The sequence below is a fragment of the Dipodomys spectabilis genome, unplaced genomic scaffold, assembly GCF_019054845.1.
Source record: "Dipodomys spectabilis isolate Male_0828 unplaced genomic scaffold, ASM1905484v1 ptg000131l, whole genome shotgun sequence".
Taxonomy (NCBI): domain Eukaryota; kingdom Metazoa; phylum Chordata; class Mammalia; order Rodentia; family Heteromyidae; genus Dipodomys; species Dipodomys spectabilis.
Window position 1 is genome coordinate 574,208 of NW_024870808.1, and position 11,260 is coordinate 585,467.

Below are 11,260 nucleotides of genomic sequence, written 5' to 3' on the forward strand. Positions count from 1 at the left end.
AGATCCAGGGCAGGAACCTCGTGTCAATAACACCTGTGTGGATCCTTGTTAGTATCGGGACCATCGACACTCTGGACGCTGGTGGCTGTGACTGTGTCCATAGGCAGGGGAGGCCCATGGTCAGCATCACCTTTGGCCGGACTCTGCTTTGAATCACGCTCCCCAGTGGCGTTTGTCTTGGGGATCCTTCACTTTTTTGTGTTCTTTGTTTTCTTGAATGTTGCAGGTCTGTCTGGAGGATTCTTCTGCCAGTGTTCTTGTGGCAGATTCTTGCCTGCAGCTCTATCATGGAGTCTTGTTGTTTCAGATATCTGAGCACTGGGAAAGATGGGCTGTCCACATTCCCAGGCTCTGGGAAATCCACTATTCTCCAACTCACGGACTAGGACGTCAATTTCCTACTTTAGTCCAAAGTCTCCTCAAGTCTCTTGCTCACCACTGAGCCACCTCTACCTTCCTCAACTGCTGGTATTGGTGTCAACCAACTGAGGGAATCCAGGTGTTACTGGGCAGCATGGAATGTGGGCGTGGGCACCATTCTTATTTCCCATTGGTCAGAAAGAACCATGAAAGAATGGGGGTGTGGCAGGAATCCTGTGATGCAGGCAGAATGGACAGAGTCAAGATGACAGCAGCCCCTTTCCCAGGAAACTCAGTCCAATCCAGTTGGGGACAAGAGAGTGCACTGCTTTACCTGGATGGCTGCACAGATTGTTGTGTATGTCTGTTTGTTGCTAGTCCTGGACCTTGAACTCAGGATCTGGGCACAGTCCTTGAGCTGCTTTTGCTGAAGGCTAGCCTCCACCAGTGAAGCCACATGGCTATACTTCTGGCTTTGTTGGCACTGAAGTTGGACAGGGTCTCAAGGAGTTTCCTGCCTAGGGTGACTTTGACCATGATCCTCCTATCACAGCCTTGAAAGTGTCAAGCAAGACTGCTGAGAGCCATTGGTGCCTACCTAATCATTGGCCTTGCTGATGTTCTGGCACAGACCAGTGAGTTCCCTATCCTCGGGTTGAAGTGGTGGGAGCTGGAACCCACAATTGGAATCCTGGTCCTGCCATGTCCAAATGGCTAGAGATCCTAAGAAACTCAATCCTATCCATATGAATACCAATGGCATGTGATGTATGTCATGATTGAATGGGCAGTTCTTCAATGATTCTAGTATAAAATTGTACACAATTATAGTCTATGAAACTGATTGATTTTAATTAATAGTTTATGAAGCATTTAAACAATCACATTCATTAAATGGAGGCAGAATGAAATACTTAAGAATGGGGCATCACATAGTATAGAGCTGCCATTTTTTCTGTCAGGACTGGGATTGGAACTCATGGTCTGGGTAACTCTATTGCACTGTGTGAGAAGGGGAGGCTCACCTCCTTGAAGTTGTGAAATTCAAGTCTATTTCTTAGGCCTGAAATCGATCCCTAGCACTAGAAAACATCCTATTAATGTACATTTTAAATATATGATTTATATTTACATACATAGGTTGACTCCATATAGCGTTCAGTGTATTCATTTTATTTTTTGTTTTATTCATGTATTGGCCATTCATTTTATTTACTATTATGGCACACAGAACATTGATTACATTGATTCCATAGATATAGGTCTGCATATGTGTTCCACTTCATACCTGACACCCAGGACTTTCACAAAAAAGGAAAACTTGTGTCACCATCACCTTCTTATTCCACGATTCATTTTTTGGGAATCCTGGAATCTGAACTCATGGCCTACAAGGCCCAATTCATTAATGGATGACTGTCAGCATGCCATCCTGGGGTAAATTGACCTGACAGGCAGTTCCTAGGACCTGAGATCGAGCCCCAGGTGTTGACAAAATAAGAACAGAGTGGCATGCAGATTGTAGTACGCTAATAAATATATATCTTTATAGAGTACCAGAGATGTCTACACATTATTCAGTTACATAGACTACATTCCCACCAGTTCTTTAGTATTTATTACGCCTCCATATAATTAATGTTATTGTTTTCATCCTTAATAAACTAATAAGTAAATCAGTGTCCTGGAATTATTGCATATCTGTAAGAAATAGTATTCTTTTAACGCTTCACATTGAATGGAATCAGTCTACTGAAATCATGAAGTCTAATTTTATATGAGTAGCATTCAGGATCAGCTCATTCAACCGTGACATTGAAAACATTGCATCATTATTCCTATGGATGGGAACGAGTCTCTTAGGATCTCCCGCCATCTGGAAGTGGCATTACTGGTATTCAAACTCTAGGCCTGCGTTGCCCTGTGAGTCTATGGCTTCCCCAATACCCTGCCGTCCTTCAGCAATGCAAGGTGAAGTACCCTTTGGAGCCATGTCATTCAGTAACAGATGGTCACGGTGCAAAGGAAGAAAATGTAAAAACGCAATCCTGTCACGTTCCTGTGCTCTTCAGCTGAAGGCAAACACTCTACCGCTTGAGTCACATCACCACTTCCATTTTTCTAGTGATTTCTTGGAGATAAGTGTCTCACTGACTTTCCTGTCCAGGCTAGCTTTGAACCAAGATACTCAGATCTCAGTCTCCTGAGTAGCTAGGATGACAGGTGTGAGCCACAGGCACATGGCTCTACCACCTTTTTTTGTGGGGAGGGGTCTAATCATGGGCTTGAACTCTGGGCCTGGGCCTTGTCCCTCAGCTCTTCAGCTCAAGGCTAGCGCTCTACCACTTGAGCCACAACACCACTTCCGGCTTTTTTATTTTTGCTTATGTGGTGCTGAGGAATCAATCCCAGGGCCTCAAGCATGCAAGGCAAGTGCTCTACCACTGAGCCACCTTCCTAGCCCTATTTTTTTCTTCCCACCACTTTTTTTCTGTGCACATTTTTTCCCCACACAAGGCCTGGAGATCTAGAATCCCAGGATCGGCTGTGGCTCCAGTGGCTGCACCCAGCCTAGGGTGATGGAAGCTGAGGCAGAGTTGCCACGACCTGAGTTCAAAACCTTGCTTTGCAACACACACACACACACACACACACACACACACACACACACAATTTAGCTCCCTGCTTTCAATTCTCGCCGTTTTTCCCACCAGGCTTTGGATTTGAACTCAGGGTCTGGATAACTGCAGCACTGTGGATGAAGGGGAAGCTCAACATGCTTGAAGACAAGAAAGTCAGGCCTGGTCCCTAGGCCTGAATTCAATCCCAGCCCTGGAAAACATACTGTTTATATACATTATAAAGATAGGATTTGTATTTACCTATAGATGTTCAGTCTATATCCTGTTTATTGACTGTGTTTTTGTTTTATTCATTTATTTACCATTTATTGACTGTGATGACATATGATATACATTCCATTTATTATATTGATGACATCCCATCACATAGTATCTAAATTTGTAGACGTGTTCTCCATAATGTCTGACACCCAGAGAAAAGGAAAACAGGTTTCACACTTGGTTTCTTATTCCACAATCCAATTGTTTGTAGTGCTGGGATCTGAACTCAGGGCCTAGCAGACCCAATTCATGAATGAGTGTGTCAACACGGCATCCTCTAGCCAAAAAGCTGCCAGGCAGTTCCCAAACCCTGAGATTGAGCCACATGGGAGGACAAAATAGCCATACATGGATAGGCAGGTGGTAGTATATCAATAAGTACATATTTGTATAGAATTTCAGAGACATCTACCTAGGATTCAATGACATAAACTACATTCCTACCAACTCTTAGGAATTTATTATGCTGCCATTGAAGGAATAATAATGTTTTCATGCTTAATAAACCATTCATTAAGATCAATGAGCATCCTGGGATCATTGCGTCTAATTTTATACTAGACCGATGCCCGCAGAAACTTCTCATTCAATCATGAGTTTGCTCACATTCTATTGTTATTCCCATGCATAAGAACGAGTCTCTTGGGAAGTATCTGCATTGGTAGGTGTCAGCACCAGGATTAAAAATCAGGGCCTACAATGACATATGGGCCTGTGGCTTCCCTGATAGCACGTTAGCCATGGCCAATGCAAAGTGAAGTACCCTTTATAGCCATGTAATTCGGACCCAGATTGGTCATCATGCAAAGGAAGAAAATTTTAAATATTCATCCCATGGCTATTTTTCTGTGTGGGTTTTTTTTTTAACTCTTGCAAAGCTTCAGGGCCTAGGATCACAGGATCCACTATGGGCCTGTGGCAGCCCACCAGCCTAAAGTGATCGAAGCTGAGGCAGCGTTGCCATGAACTGAGTTCAAATACCTTGGTGAGCAAAAACAAAACTAAAAAACTAATAAAGCACCCTAGTTCAAATTTCACACCATTTTTCTACCACAGCTGGGCTTCCAACTCAGGTTTAGGTAACACTATAGCACTGTTGGAGAAGACAAGCTTACCATCCTTGAAGACTACCAGGTCAGGTGTGCTCCCAGGGCCTAAATTGAAGCCCCAGCACTGGCAAAAATCATAGGCCTACCTATTTTAAACATAGGATCTCTATTCACATACATTCATTCAGTGTAGTTATTCTTTTTATTGTATGTCTTAGTCATGTATGATTTTGTTTATTGGGCATGATGACAGATATAACTGTGCTGACATGGATGACAATCTATTCTCATGTCTATAGAATTGCTTAAGCCTTCTCCATCATATCTGAGACCCAGAACTTTCACAGGACAGGAAAACAGGCGGACGGATTGGATTCTCACACCTGCATTCCTCTTTTGGGAGTGTTGGGATTTGAACTCAGAGCCTAACAGGCCCAATTGGAGAAAGGGTCAAGGTGAGGACACCATGATGTGAGCTACTAAGGAACTTGGCTGTTCCCAGGACCTATATTGAGCCCCGGGAGTAGGGCAGGTGGAGAGCAAAATAGTCTTCCATTCATAAGCTGAAGATAGCATGCATATTTGTATAGAATAGAAGAGATGGCAACCTGTGATCGAATCCAATCTACCCTGTGACTACTGATTGTTGGATCTTTCCTGATGCCTCCATTTCATGACTGTGATGATTATGGTCATGCTTCATCAATTCTTCCTTAAAAATAATTGATACCCCAGGAATCTTGCCTATCATTTCCTAGTCACATCCTGCAGGAACTACTCATTCAAGCATGAGATTGATCACATTTCATGATTCTTCCTAGATCCGGAAATGAGTATCTCAGGATCTCCCACCATTCCCTCAATGAAGGGGGCTGACCGGGATTTGACCTCGGGGTCTCCGTTGCCCGGTCGGCCTGGGCTTCCTCAACAGCTTCAGGCCTTCACCAACTCTAGGTCACCTTCACTCTGTAGGTCTCCGGGTTCAGACCCACCATGGTCACCGTGCAAAGGAAAATGAATGTAAAAGCACCAGGTGGAACTTCCCACCGCTCTTTTTCCCCTCGTGGCTTTTTTATTGTCCTGCAAGCCCTGGGGTCCTAGGATCTGAGGATGGGCTGTAGGTCCACAGAACACAGGCTAGGATGATCGGAGCTGAGACAGAGTTGCCACAACTTGAGTTCAAGCACCGGGTCTGGTTAAAAAAAAAAAATATATATATATATATATACACATATATATATACATATATATGTGTATATATATACACATGTATATATACATATATGTATACATATATGTATATGTATACATACATATATATACGTATATATGTATATATATACATATATAAACGTATATATGTGTGTATATATGTGTATATATACATATATGTGAAGTACCCTAGCTCAGAATTCACACCATATTACTGCTAGATCTGGGATTTGAACTCAGGTCTGGGAAACATTGTTGCACTGTTGGGGAAGGAGAAGCTCACCATCGTTGAATACTACAAATCAGGCCTGGTCTCAGGGCCTGAATTGAAGCCCAAGCACTGGCAAAAATCATATGTCCACCTATTTTATACATAGGATCTCTATTTACATACATGTGTGGAATGCATCATGTTTTCAGTGTAGTTATTCTTTTTATTGTGTGTCTTTATCAGGGATGCATTTTGTATTTTATTGCATGTGATGACAGATATAACTGTGCTGACATGGATGGGAACGGATTCCAATGAGTATAGAGTTGCCTATATAGCATACTGCAACCTAGCTGAGACCCAGAACTTTCACAGTACAGGAAAACAGGTGCAACTCTGGGCTTCTCACACCAGCATTCATGTTTTGGCAGAGTTGGGATTTGAACTCAAAGCTTAGCAGGCCCAATTGGCGAAAGGGTCAAGGGGAGGACACTGGCCTGTGAGAAACTGAGAAGGTAAGCCTGTCATCGAGCACCAGGGAGGGCCAGGATAGGCATAAATTCATACTTGAAACATAGGATCTGTATTGACATACATGTGTGGAACCTTCTTGCATTCAGTGCAATTCTCCTTAATTTGTGTCTAATTCATGGAGGTATTGTATATTTTACTGAGTATGGTGGCAGGTATAACTGTACTGACATGGATGATGACGTGTTCCCATGGTTATAAGTTTCCCGATGCATTCATTCTCCATCCTAGCTGAGACCCAGGACTTCCACACGAGAGGAAAACAGGTGCAACAACTGGCTTCTGACATCAGGATGAATCTTTTGTCAGTTCTGGGATTTGAGCTCAAGTCTGGGTAACCCCATTTCCCTGGGTGGAAGGGGAAGCTTTCCATCCTTGAAGACTAGAATGTCAGGCCTGGTCCAGGGCCTGATTTGAAGCCCTAGCACTGAACAAAATAAGAAGCCCTCCCTCTTTTAAACATAGGATATCTATTTACATACAGGTGTGGTATGCGTTATTTTCTAATTTTGAGTCTTATTCATGGATATATTGTGTATTTTATTGAGTATGGTGACAGGTATATCTGTGATGCCATGGATGACAACCTATTCCCATGACTATAGAGTTGTGTATATAGCATTTTCCATCCTCTCTGAGGCTCAGGACCTTCACAGGACAGAAAATCATGTGGATCCATTGGTTTCTCACATCAGGATGACTCTTTTGGCTGTACTGGTTTTTGAACTGAGAGCCTAGCAGGCAGAATTGGTGAATGGGTCAAGGTGAGCACACCAGCCTGTGAGCCACTAAGGAACGGGGCCATTACCAGGAACTTAGATCGAGCACCAGGGTGGTCACAAGAGTCCTCAATGCATCATTGAAACATGGGATGTATATTCACATCCATTGTGTGGACTGCCTCGTGCATTGAGTGTAGTTATCCTCTTTATTTTTGTATGCTATTCATGGATGTATTGTGTATGTTTTTGAGTATATATGACAGGTGTAACTGGGCTGACATGGATGAAAACCTTTTGCCATGGCCACTGGCCATGGCATCATAGCTGGGACCCAGGACTCACATAGATAAGGAAAACAGGTGCAACATCTGGCTTCTGACAGGATGAATCTTTTGGCACTCCTGGGATCTGAACTCACCACTTAGCAGGCCCAGTAGGTGAATGGGTCCATGTAAGCACACCAGCCTTTGAGCCACTGAGGAGCTAGGGCGTTCCCAGGACTTGAGATCTAGCCCCGGGAGTAAGGCAGGGAGAGCACAATAATCATCCATTCATCAGCTGAAGGTAGTATGGAAATAAGTACATATCTGTATAGAGTAGGAGAGATGGTGAGCTGTGATGTAATCCAATCTACCCTGTGACTACCAATTCTTGGACCTTCCCCGATGCCTCCATTTCATGACTGTGATGATTATAGATACGCTTCATCAACTCTTTATTAAAAATAATTGATACTCCATGAGTCTTGACTATCATTTCCTACTCACATTCTCAGGAACTACTCATTCAAGGATGAGATTGATCTCATTTCATGACTCTTCCTAGGTCTGGAATCGAGTATCTCAGGATCTCCTGCCATTCCCGCAATGTAGGGGGGCTGACTGGGATTCAACCTTGGGGCCTCCATTGCCCGGTCATCCTGTGGCTCCCCTGATAGCCAGCAGGCCTTCAGCCACACCCGGTCACCTTCAGTCTGCAGTCTGCCGGGTTTGGTACCACCATGATCAACATTCAAAAAAAAAAAAACAAAAAAACTAAAAGCGCCAGCTGGAACTTCCCACCACTTTTTTTTTCCCATCCGGCTTTGCTTTTTCCTGCAAGCCCTGGGGTCCTAAGATCCAAGGATGGGCTGTGGGTCCAGAGGCTGCAGCCTAGGATGATCGGACCAGAGGCAGAGTTGCCACAACTTGAGTTCAAGCCCTGGGTGTGGCAAAAAAATTAAAAAATTGAAAAATTATAAATGAAGCACCCTAGCTCAGAATTCATGCCATTTTATTGCTGGAGCTGGAATGTGAACTCAAGTCTAGGTAACTCTGTTGCACTGTGGGGGAAGGAGAAGCTCACCATCGTTGAAGACTACAAATCAGGCCTGGTCCCAGGGCCTGAATTGAAGCCCCAGCTCTGAAAACAATCACATGCCCACCTATTTTACACATAAGATCTCTATTTACATACATGTGTGTAATTCATCATGTTTTCAGTGTAGTTATTCTTTTTGTTTTGTGTCTTAATCAGGGTTGCATTCTGTATTTTATTAAGTATGATGACAGATATAAATGTGCTGACATTTATATAGGATAGCAACCTATTTCTATGGCCATGGAGTTGCCTATGCCTTCTCCATCCTAGCTCAGATCAAGGACTTTCACAGGACAAAAAAACAAGTGGACCGATGGGCTTCTCACATCAGGATTCATGTTTTAGCACTGTTGGGATTTGAACTCAAGACCTAGCAGGCCCAATTGGCAAAAGGGTCAAAGTGAGGACACTGGCCTGTGAGCAACTGAAGAGCTAGACTGTTCCCAGCACCTGACATCGAGCACCAGAGAGGGCCAGCATAGTCATAAATTCATACTTGAAACATAGGATATATATTGATAAATATGTGTGGACAGCATTTTGCATTTGGTGCACTTCTCCTTAATTTGTGTCTAATTCATGAATGTATTGTGTATTTTACTGAGTATGGTGACATGTTAACTGTGCTAACATGGATGACGACCTGTTCCCATGGTTATAAGTTTGCCTATGCATTCACTCTTCATCCTAGCTGAGACCCAGAACTTCCACACGAGAGGAAAACAGGTGCAACGACTGGCTTCTGACATCAGGATGAATCTTTTGTCAGTGCTGAAATTTGAGCTCAAGTCTGGGTAACCCCATTGCACTGTGGGGGAAGAGGAAGCTCATCATCCCTGAAGACTAGAATGTCAAGCTTGGTCAAAGGTCAGATTTGAAGACCTAGCAGTGGACAAAATAAGAAGCCCACCTCCTTTAAACATGGTATCTCTATTTACATACAGGTGTGGTATGCATCTTGCATTCAATGTAATTAGTTTTTAATTCTGAGTCTTATTCATGGATGTATTGTGTATTTTATTGAGTATGGTGACAGGTATATCTGTGCTGCCATGGATGACAACCTATTCCTATGGCTATAGAATTGCCTATATAGCATTCTCCATCCTCGCTAGTCCCAGGACTTTCACAGGACAGGAAAACAGCTGTAAAGATTGGCTTCACACAGCTGGATGAACCTTTTGGCATTGCTGGGAGTTGAACTCCGGGCCTAGCAAGCCCAACGTTCTAATGGGTCCACATGAGCATACCAGCTTTTGAGCTATTAAGGATCTAGGCTATACCCAGGACCAGAGATTGATCCCTTGGTTGGGGTTTGTGCACCATATACATCCATTCATAAGCTGAAGCTAGTATGCTAATAAATACCTATTTGTATAGAGATGTGGCAAGTTGTGTTGGAATCCTATCTAACATGTGACTACTAAATCCTGGATCTTTCCCAATGCCTCGATTTCCTGAAGGTAATTATTATTGTCACACTTCGTGAAGTCTTAATTAAAAATAATCATTTTGCCAAAGTTCTTGTCTATCATTTCCTATATGAATCATGCATGAACTTCTCAACTCTTCCCTAGACCAGAATTCAAGCACTAGCCTGGAAAACGTAACATTTATAGACATTTTAAATATATGCTTTGTACTTACATCTATATATTCAGTCTATATCGTGTTTGCTGGAGTGATTCATTATATTTTATTATTGACTGAATAAATTAGCATTTGTTTTATGGACTTGAGTGCACCTATATCATTTATTACATTTATTCCAATCTATTCCATAAAATGTAGCTTTGCACACATATTATGTATATCATACCTAACACCCAGCACTTGCACAGAAAAGGAAAACAGGTGTCACACTTGTAATCTTATTCCAAGGTGAAATTTTTGGCAATGCTGGCACCTGAACTGAGGGCCTAGAAGGCCCAACTCATGAATGGGTGAGTGTCAGCATGGCAGCCTCTAGCCCATTCAGCTGCCAAGTGGATCCTAGGACATGGGATGGAGCCACATGTTTGGCCAAAATAGCAATACCTTTCTATGCAGACGGTGGTATACAGGTAAATATATATTTAGATATTTTGATACTGCCAGTGATGTCTAACTAGTATTAAATGACATATATTACGTTCATACAGGTTCTTGGGTCTTTAGTGAGGACTCCATTTAATGAATAGTATTCTTTTAATTCATAATAAACTATGATTTAATGCATAATAAACTGTGATTATTGGGTCTAAATTTATATTAGACTGATTGATGAACTACTCATCCAACCATGACATTGATTACATTTCTCTGGTGTTCCTATGGACAGGCAATAGCTTCTTAGGCTCTCCAGCCCTTTGTAAGTGGTATGACTGGGATTCAAACTCAGGGCATATATGTCCAGACTGGCCTATGGCTTCTCTGCCAGCCTGCCAGCCTTCAGCAATGCCAGGTGACCTACAGGTTGCAACCATGTCATTTAGACCCAGGACAGTCAACATCTAAGGAAGGAAAAGAGAGAATCTGCCAGGTGACCTACAGGTTACAGCAGTGTTATTTGGACCTGGGATGATCACCATGCAAGGAGGGAAAACCAAGAAAACACCATCCATGGTCGGTTCTTAGCTTTTTTTTTTTTGGTGCTGTTTTCATTTTGTTTTCCTGTCAGCCCCTGAGGCCTAATATCCCACGATGGGTTGTCAGTCCAGAGGCTGCACCATCCCAGCCTAGGGTGACATTAGCTGAGGTAGAGTTGCCACCCTATGAGTTCAAGCTCCGTGCTGGGCAATACATAAATAAATAAATAATAAATAATTTAAAAATATTAAAAATAGTTGGGCACTGGTGGTTCACGCCTGTACTCTTAGCTACTCAGGATGCTGAGATCTGAAAATCTCTGTTCAAAGCCAGCCTGGGCAGGAA